This window comes from Hylobates moloch, unplaced genomic scaffold (assembly GCF_009828535.3).
Source record: "Hylobates moloch isolate HMO894 unplaced genomic scaffold, HMol_V3 SCAFFOLD_7, whole genome shotgun sequence".
Classification (NCBI taxonomy): Eukaryota; Metazoa; Chordata; class Mammalia; order Primates; family Hylobatidae; genus Hylobates; species Hylobates moloch.
This window is the reverse complement of record NW_026652282.1, coordinates 50,787,807-50,797,219: the sequence shown is the minus strand read 5'-3', so window position 1 is coordinate 50,797,219 and position 9,413 is coordinate 50,787,807. Positions and strand designations below refer to the sequence as shown.

The 9,413-nt window shown below is 38.1% G+C and overlaps 1 pseudogene; it reads right to left on the bottom strand.

The window, feature by feature from the left end:
• Nucleotides 1-1,450, bottom strand: part of LOC116811312 (NACHT, LRR and PYD domains-containing protein 2-like) — a 3,142-nt pseudogene extending 1,692 nt beyond the window's left edge.
• Between the last annotated feature and the right edge of the window lie 7,963 nt (nucleotides 1,451-9,413).

Here is a 9,413-nt window from a genome sequence, read left to right as displayed (position 1 = left end):
AGGATGTCTCTGTCCAGGGACGGGCGGATGTCGGACTCCTGCACCCCGAGCCTCGCCAAATCCTCTCCACGGAACACTGACATTTGCGCCCACAGGCCCTGCGCCGCCAGGAGGCTCAGCGACCGCAGCGCGCCCCAGAGCTGTGTGCCCTGCGGGAACCGGCCGCAAAGGAAGCGCAGAAACAGCCCCGTGAGGGTGGGGCGGGTCCTTCCCTCCTACCTCTGCAGCTTCAGACTCATGCACATGATCCAGCACACCGTGGGCGCCGAGAGAGGCTGGAACAGGGCCGCGTTTCTTCTCATCAGCTCAGAGGCACGCATGGCTTGGTCCTCGTCTCCAAAGTGTCTCAGGAAATATGCCCTCCTGTCCTCCTCCAGGAACCCCTCCACCCTTACGTAGATCGGCTGCTCCACCAGGAGCCGGAGGTCTCTCAGGGCCCCCAGGCCACGTGGTGACCAGCAGGGCGGCCTTGGGTAACATCTTCCTCTTCAGCAACCTCCCCAAGAAGGCCGGCACCGGCTTCTGCTTCACCCAGTCCCCGCAGATGTCCTAGATCAGTGCTCAGGTGGGGCTCCCAGCTCATCAAAGCTGTCGACCACGAACAGGATTTTCTGGGCTTGGGCTAGGATGTTTGGAATGTCATCCTGCAATTCAGGCCAGTTCCTGAAGACCAGCTCTGCAAAACTGCACGGGCCCAGGCAGATGAGCTTCTTGCAGGCGAGGTAGAAAGCCTATCTAAATTTCTGGCTGAGGTTGTCCTCTGTCCAGTCCAGCATTAATTTCTTGGCCAGCATGGTTTTCCCAAGGCCCGCAGGACCACGCAGCACCACCGTGTGTGGGCAGGGCCCGGGAAGCACCCTGGGGTTACTGAACGGGATCAGCATCTTGTATCTCTGAGCCATAATATGGAACACTTTGCGGTCTCCAGGCCAGGTTTTCCACATTTGCCAGAACTTCGTCTTCAATATATTCCTGTACCTATCCTCTTTACCTGGCTTTTCTCCTTTCAAGACTTCTTTAGCTTCTCTCGGGCTGGTGACATCTTATTCTGTTTCTATAAACTCCAGTACTTCTGCTTCGAAACACCCCAGCATTTCTTTCAGGTCTATAGGTTTTGGCTCTTCTTTCCGTGTTTTCCCTAATGATACAGGCTTGATTTCAAAGTGGCTTCTCTGAGTTCATCCTTTACTTTCTCAGACAGATCCGCTCGGTGCATCTTTTCAAAGATCTGGATGGTCTCTATCTCCATCCAGTAGCTCTGGCAATGGCTGGTGATGATTTCTGCCAGTTGCTTCCCATCAGCCTTGTCTACCTATGTCTGGGGGATCTTTTGTAGCTCATTTCCCAGGGAGACGGTCCTGTTCAGAGACTTGAACTTGCTCAACTCATCCTGGCTGAGCTGTCCCAGAAGAGCCTGCAGGTTGAAGTCCGGCTGCGCAGAAGACACCATCTCGTCACACGTGGGAACTCTGATGAGAATTAAGGGAGGAATGGAAAGGGATGGTGAGTCGGCACTCCTGTCTCAACCCAGTCCCCTCTGTGCCATGAATAAAGATACTCTCACCATCTACCCTGCTCCTTCAAGAACAAATTCCCAGTCTGGGCAACATAGTGATACCTCTATCTCCACAAAAAATAAGTTAGCAGAGGGTGGTGGTGCGCGCCCACAGTCCCAGCCACCCAAGAGGCTGAGATGAGAGGATCACTTGAGCCTGGGAGGTTGATGCTTCAGTGAGCCTTGATTGTGCCACTGCACTCCCATCTAGGCAACAGAGCAAGACCTCATCTCATTTTATCCTTATTTACTTATTTATTTTTGAGACAGTTTCACTCTGCTGTCCAGGCTGGAGTGCAGTGGTGTGATCTCTGCTCACTGTAACCTCCTCCTCCCAGGTCCAAACAATTCTCCTGCCTCAGCCTCCCGAGCAGCTGGGACCATGGGCACCTGCCACCATGCCTGGCTAATTTTTATATTTTTAGTAGACATGGGGTTTCACCATGCTGGCCAGGCTGGTCTCAAACTCCTGACTTGAAGTGATCTGCCTGCCTTGGCATCCCAAAGTGCTGGGATTACAGGCGTGTGCCACCGTGCCCGGCCTTTGTAAATTAACAGATAACATAATTGCAGTAAAAAATAAAGAATAGCTCAGCAAGTACACATGGCAGTGACAATGGACAAAAAGTTAACACCTGACACTTTACATAGATTGGATTACAAATAATATAGTTTTTTAAAATTTTTTGTTTTTTATACAGAGTCTCACTCTGTCGCTCAGGCTGGAGTGCAGTAGCACACTCTCAGCTCACTGCAACCTCTGCCTCCCAGGTTCAAGCGATTTTCCTGCCTCAGCCTCCCCAGTAGCTGGGATTATAGGCGTGCGCCACCATGCCTGGCTAATTTTTATATTTTTAATAGAGATGGGGTTTCACCATGTTGGCCAGGCTGGTCTCAAACTCCTGACCTCAGGTGATCTGCCCTTATGTCGTTGCTGTTGTTGTTGTTGTTGTTTTTAATCCTGCAGGAAATCTAAAGCAGGCCTTTTGAGCATGTGACATATTTTAACCTGTTTCAGATCTTATTTCAGATGGAATGCGGCTTAGCTAATTCCCTGAATGTTAGCATTTCAAATATATTAAAAGATTTACATCTCCAAAGGAGTGCAGGGCATTTAAAGGATATTGTCTGATAGATGGTCAATAAATCATCAATTCCTTTCATTACCTCTGGTTTAGAAAACAATTTGTTGGATCTGCATTTTTGTAATCTCAGTAGTGTTATTCTCATTCTATAGTTTTTTCATCTGTTTACTTATTCCAAATTTAAATACATTTTCTTCTTTCTGAAAGAAGAAAATGTGTGCATTGTGAAATTCCAAAAGGAAAAAAAATCTGCCTAAGAGGTATATATGGGAGCCAAAGGAGCAAGCAGAAAGGAATGAGTTCATATCACAAGGATAGAAGGAGAAGGAGCAGTTAGTTGGAGGCAATAAAAAGAAAGTCTTGAAAATATTTTTAAATACTTTCAAATATCCTTTTACTTATGCCTTGAATGCAATTTTTTTCTCTCAAGATTTCTTTTAGAGGTTTTTAAGTGCCATTAGAAGTAACTTTCCTATTCAAACTGTCTTTTCCTAATTGTGCAAGTAAATAAATTGTTAGTCATTTCAAAAGATCGTAATTTTGGTCATTGGTGCTTATGACTATTCTGGGTTAGGTGAGTCCACTCTTCTAGATATTTATAAGGAGTTGTCCTATAAGCGTCATACATAAATCTAGCTGGTGTTTCTAATGGTGGTCGTTTTGTAAAAGACTGCTCGAATTTTGAAGCTTGATTTTTTTTATAATCTAGAAGCTTTTCAAAAGTGGCCAAAGCCAGGAATATGTGTGGGTAAAAAGTGTGCTGCTTATGAGTGTCACTCCTCTAGGTTTTACCCAAGCATCATAAATCACTTGCATATGTGTCTTGGACTGCCTCTAAGTGCCAAGTGACAGCAGAGTGCTCATATTATGGGGGGTTGTGGGTCAGTGCCTCATACCCACCTGGAGGAACAGAAAAGTTGTCCCTTAAAAATGTTCTTCTGGTGGTAAGGTCCCTATGAGGCTGTGTCAGTCACATCACAGGTAATGACTTAGATATGTCTGCAAAGTCTGCAGTCACTTAGAGCACTCAAATGGGTCAGAGTGAGCAAATCACCTCTTTTCTTTGGGGCAAGAGAACTCACCATGTTTCAATTAGGAACTATTAGGAATTAGTCACAAATAAAAAAACTAAGTCTAAATTTTTAAGCAATAGGAAACAGCTGCAATGTTAAAAGCATGCTATGTGAAATAAAACCAACATTGCCTGAGTATCAATCCTTTCACCTCAGCCTCCTGCTGTGAGACAGAGGCAGAAAAAGGCAGTTCTCTGCAGATCTCCTTACCCAAATCTTTTGTCCAAAGACAAAGAAGCTTTCACTCTTGAGGGTGGAAAAATAGGAGTTGCAAAATATCCCAAATAAAGTCTAGACCTTCAATCACGGAATGGGAGATCTAAATTCAGGAGCGCTCACTTGAAACACTTAACGGGACTTCTGAAGATGGAGAAAATGCAATGTGTTTATGCTGATACTGAGTATCACTTTCAGAGAGAAACACTCGGTGGTCGGGAGAAGTTACTCTGAATCCTACTCACAGGGCCAGAAATGTAAACCTAAAAGGAAGAGACTGAGGCCCAAAATATTATTTAGAGTTTACTTAGGCCAAAGTAAGAAGAGCAGCCCAGAAGACTCACACTCAAATAACCTTAGGTATGAGTTACTTCTTTGGAAAAATGTTTTTTAGATCCTATGTTCATTTTTCACTGGGTTATTTAACTTTATTGTTATTGAATTGTTTGTGTTCCTTATATATTCTGGATATTCACTTCTTATATATATGCTTTAAAAATATATTATCCCAATATGTAGATTGTCTTTTTTATTTGTTGATTGTTTCTTTTTATGTGCAGAAGCCTTTTAGTTTAATGTAGTCCCACTTGTTAATTTTGCTTTTGTCTTCTTTGCTTTTGGGGTCGCACTAAAAAATATCATTGACCAATGCCCCAGGCTTCCCCTTGGATTTTGTCAGTTTTAGGTTTTATATTTAAGTCTTTAGTTCATTAAAGGTATTTTATATATGGTATAAGATAATAATCTAATTCAATTATGTTGTTTGTAGAGATTCAGTTTTCCCAAGACAATTTGTTGAAGAGAGTTTGTTTTCCCCATTGTGTGTTCTTGGAACCCTTGTCAGAATTAGTGGTCTCTATATGTGTCAGTTTATTTCTGGTTTTTCTATTCTGTTTCATTTGTCTATTTCTCTGTTTTTGTGATGGCACTTCACTTTCAGACTGCAGAAGCTTTGTTACATATTTTGAGACCAGGAAGTGTAATGCCTTCAAGAATTATTCTTTTTCTCAAGAATTATTTGGCTACTCATGGTATTTTGAAGTTTTATACTAACTTTAGAATTTTGTCTTCTATTTCTGTGAAATATTCTATTGGAATTTTTATAGGGATTGCATTCAGTTTGTATATAACTTTTTGTAGCATGGACATTTTAAGAATAATAATCTTCTAATTCATGAACACTGGATATCTTTTGATTTATTTGCATCTCCTTCAATTTCTTTCAGCAATATTTATAGTTTTCAGTATAAAGGTCTTGTACCTCCTTGGTGTAATTTGCTTCTAAGTATTTCTTTTTTCATTTTTGCAAATGGGATTAAAAAATTTGTTTTGGATCGTTCACTCTTACTGAATACAAAAACAAATAATTTGTGTATGCATTCCTCAGTTTCTATTACTCAATAAATAATGTACAGCATTCAACCAAAACATTACAAGGCATGCAAAAATGTAAGAACAATTAAAGTCTGAAGGAAAATGCAAACTTCAGAAACAGACTCTAAAAACTTTACAAAGAAATATAATTGATATGGTAAAAGAAGATAAACAAAGGAGTCATAAAAATGTTCAATTAAACCAGTAAAAGAAAAAAACAGGAGAGAAGAAAACAAGTGCAAAGAGTAGAAAACAGTAACAAACATAGTTAATATCAATCCAACTATAACAATAGTCTCTCTATATGTGAATGTTCCAAACACACAAATAAAAAGAATAAAATTGTCTTATTGGATTAACAAAAACAAACTCAACAATATGTGATCTATGAAACATCCACATTAATTATGAATATTTAGAGAGATTAAAAGTAAAACAATGGAGAAAGATACATTATGCTAACACTATTTACAAAAAAGCCAGAGTAGATATATTAATGTCAAACAAAGCAGATGTCACAATAAGGAAAATCATTGGGAATAAAAAGCAACACAACCTAATGATAACACAATCAATTATCTGATAAGACATAATAATTCAACTATTTGTATTCTTAACAGAGGATCAAAATACACGAGACCTTTTATTTATTTCTCTTTCCTGATTGCTCTGGCTAGGATTTTCAGTACTATGTCAAAAAGTGGTGAGAGTGGACATCCTTGTCTTGTCTGTGATCTTAGAGAAAAAGCTTTCAACTTTTCACGGTTGAGATAGATGTTCACTATGGGTTTGTCATATATGGCCTTTATAGTGTTGAGGAAAATTTTTTCTATACCAAATTTGTTGAGAGTTTTTTTTTTTTATCATGAAAGGATATTGAATTTTGTCAAATGCGATATTGAATTTCGTCAAATACTTTTTCTGTATCTATGGAGATGATCATAAATTGTTTGTCCTTCATTCTGTTAATGTGGTGTGCACCACATTTATTGATTTGCCTATGCTGAACTAACCCTGCATTCCAGAGAAAAAAATTCCTACTTGATCATGTTGCATAACTCTTTTAATGTGTTGTAGAATTTGGTGTGTGAATATTTTGTTGAGGATTTTTGCAACTATGTCTATCAGGGATATTATCCTGTAATTTTATTTTCCTGTAGCATCCTTGTCTGGCTTTAGTATCAGGGTAATTCTGGCCTCATAAACCAAGTTTGGGAGGGTTCTTTCTACTTTAATTTTTTGGAAGAGTTTGAGAAGAATTGATATTAGTTCTTCTTTAAATGGTTTGTAGAATTCCGACCAAACAAATAAACAAACAAAAAAGGGCCACATGTGTGGCTCATACCTGTAATCCCAGCACTTTGGGAGGCCAAGGCAGGCAGACTACCTGAGTTCAGGAGTTTGAGACCAGCCTGGCCAACATGGTGAAACCCCATCTCTACAAAAAATACAAAAACTATCCAAGTGTGGTGGTGCATCCCAGCTACTCAGGAGGCTGAGGCAGGAGGATATCTTGAACCCCAGGAGACGGAAATTGCAGTGAGCTGAGATCATGCCAGTACACTCCAGCCTGGGTGACAGAGTGAGACTCCATCTCAAAAAAATAAACAACTAAATAAATAAAACCCAAATAAATGTTTTATAGAATTCAGCCAGTCCAAGACTTTTCTTTGATGAGACTAATTCAATCTTTTTACTAATTATTGATCTGTTTAGAGTTTCTATTTTTTCATGATTTAGTGTTGGTAGGTTTTATGTTTTTAGAAATATATCAATTTTTTCTAGGTTATACAATTTATTGGCATATAATTGCTTATAGTAGTTTCTTAAGATCATTTGTATTTCTGTGGTATCAGAAATAAAATTCATTGTAATAAAATGTAAAGAAGTAAAATTGTCTCTATTTTCTGTCAACATGATCTTATATAAAGAATACCGTAAAGACTCAACCAAAACAAACCTGTTTGAGTTAATAAGAGAATTCAGTAAAGTTGCACAGTACAAATTCAGCATGCAAACATCAGTGTCATTTCTGTATAGTAATAATGAATCATCCAAAAAGGAAATTAAGAAAACAATCAAATTTAAAATACTGACAAGAAATATATACCTAGGTGTAAATATACCAAGGATATAAAAGACACATATACTGAAAACTATAAAACAAGGTGAAAGAAACTGAAGAAAATACAAGTAAATAAAAATATATCACATGTTAATGAATTGGAAGAATGAATATCGTTAAAGTGTCCATACTAATCAATTAACCTACAGATTCAATGCAATCAGTATCAAAATTCAAATGTCATTTTTTCACAGAAATAGCAAAAGTAATTATTCTATTTATATGGAACTCACAAAAGAGCCAGAGTAGCCAAAACAATCTTGAGCAAAGGGAGCAAAGATGAAGGTTTCACACTTCCTGATTTCAAGACATATTTTAAAACAGTTGTAATCAAACAAACATGATATTGGCATTAAAAACAAACACATTTATCATAGAAAGAGAAGAGAGAGCCCAGGAACAAACCCACGTATTTACAGTCAGTTAATTTTTAATGAAACTACCAATATCACACAATGGAGAAAATAGTCTCTTCAATAAATTGTGTTGGAAAAACTGGATGTCCACATGCAGAAGTATAAAATTGGAAACTTGTCTCACATCATATACAAAAACCAACTCAAAATGGAGTAAATATTTAAATATAAGATTTGAAATGGTAAAAAACTACTAGGAGAAAACATAGAAAAAAACCCCATGATATTTATGACCCCCAAAGCATAGACAACAAAAGCAAAAATAGACACATAGAATTATATCACTATAAAAAGCTTCTGCACAGCATAGGAAACAATGAACAAAGTTAAAAGACAACTCAGAGATTGAGAAAACATCTTTGCAAACTATACATCCAACAATGAGTTAATATCCAGAATGTATAAAAAGCTTTCAATAGCAAGAAAATAATTGACTAAATCATAGACAAAAGACTTGAATACATCTTTTTTAAAAGACAAGCAAATGTCCAACAGACATATTAATAAATGCTCAGAATTACTAATTACCAGAGAAATGTAAACTAAAATGACAATGAGATATAACTACATACCTGTTAGTGGTTGATATTGAGGGTGTTGAGAGAGTGCGTGGGGAGTGACATAATAGGGGGCTTTTGAACCAAAGGTACGAAGATCCAGATAAGTGGAAAAGTTTTGAGATCTGTTGCATATCATTGTGACTATAGTAAAAAATAATGTATTGTGTATTTTAAAATTACTAAGAGAGTAAATTTCAAATGCCTTACCATAAAACAAAAAGGATAGGTAAGTGAGGTGATTATGTTAATTAGCTTGATTTTGTTATTCTACATTGTATACATATAACATCACATTGTACCACAAATATGTATACAATTATGATTTATCCATCAAAAATAATATTTTTTTGATTAACACCAAATAAAAATTTATTTTTCACCCATTATACATGTTCATCATTGGTTGGCAGGGCAGATTGTTTTTTTATTATTATGCTTTAAGTTCTAGGGTACATGTGCATAATGTGAAGGTTTGATACATAGTATACATGTGCCATGTCGGTTTGCTGCACCCATCAACTCATCATTTACATTAGGTATTTCTCCTAATACCCATCAACTCATCATTTACATTAGGTATTTCTCCTAATGCTATCCCTCCCCAGGCACCCAACCCCACAACGGGCCCCGTTGTGTGATGTTCCCCACCCTGTGTCCAAGTGATCTCATTGTTCAATTCCCATCTATGAGTGAGAACATGTGGTGTTTGGTTTTCTGTCATTGTGACAGTTTGCTGAGAATTATGGTTTCTAGCTTCATCTATGTCCCTGCAAAGGACATGAACTCATCCTTTTTTATGGCTGCATAGTATTCCATGGTGTATATGTGCCACATTTTCTTAAGCTAGTCTATCATTGATGGACATTTGGGTTGGTTCCAAGTCTTTGCTATTGTGAATAGTGCCGCAGGAAACATATGTGTGCATGTGTCTTTTTAGTAGCATGATTTATAATCCTTTGAGTATATACCCAGTAATAGGATTGCTGGGTCAAATGGTAATTCTAGTTCT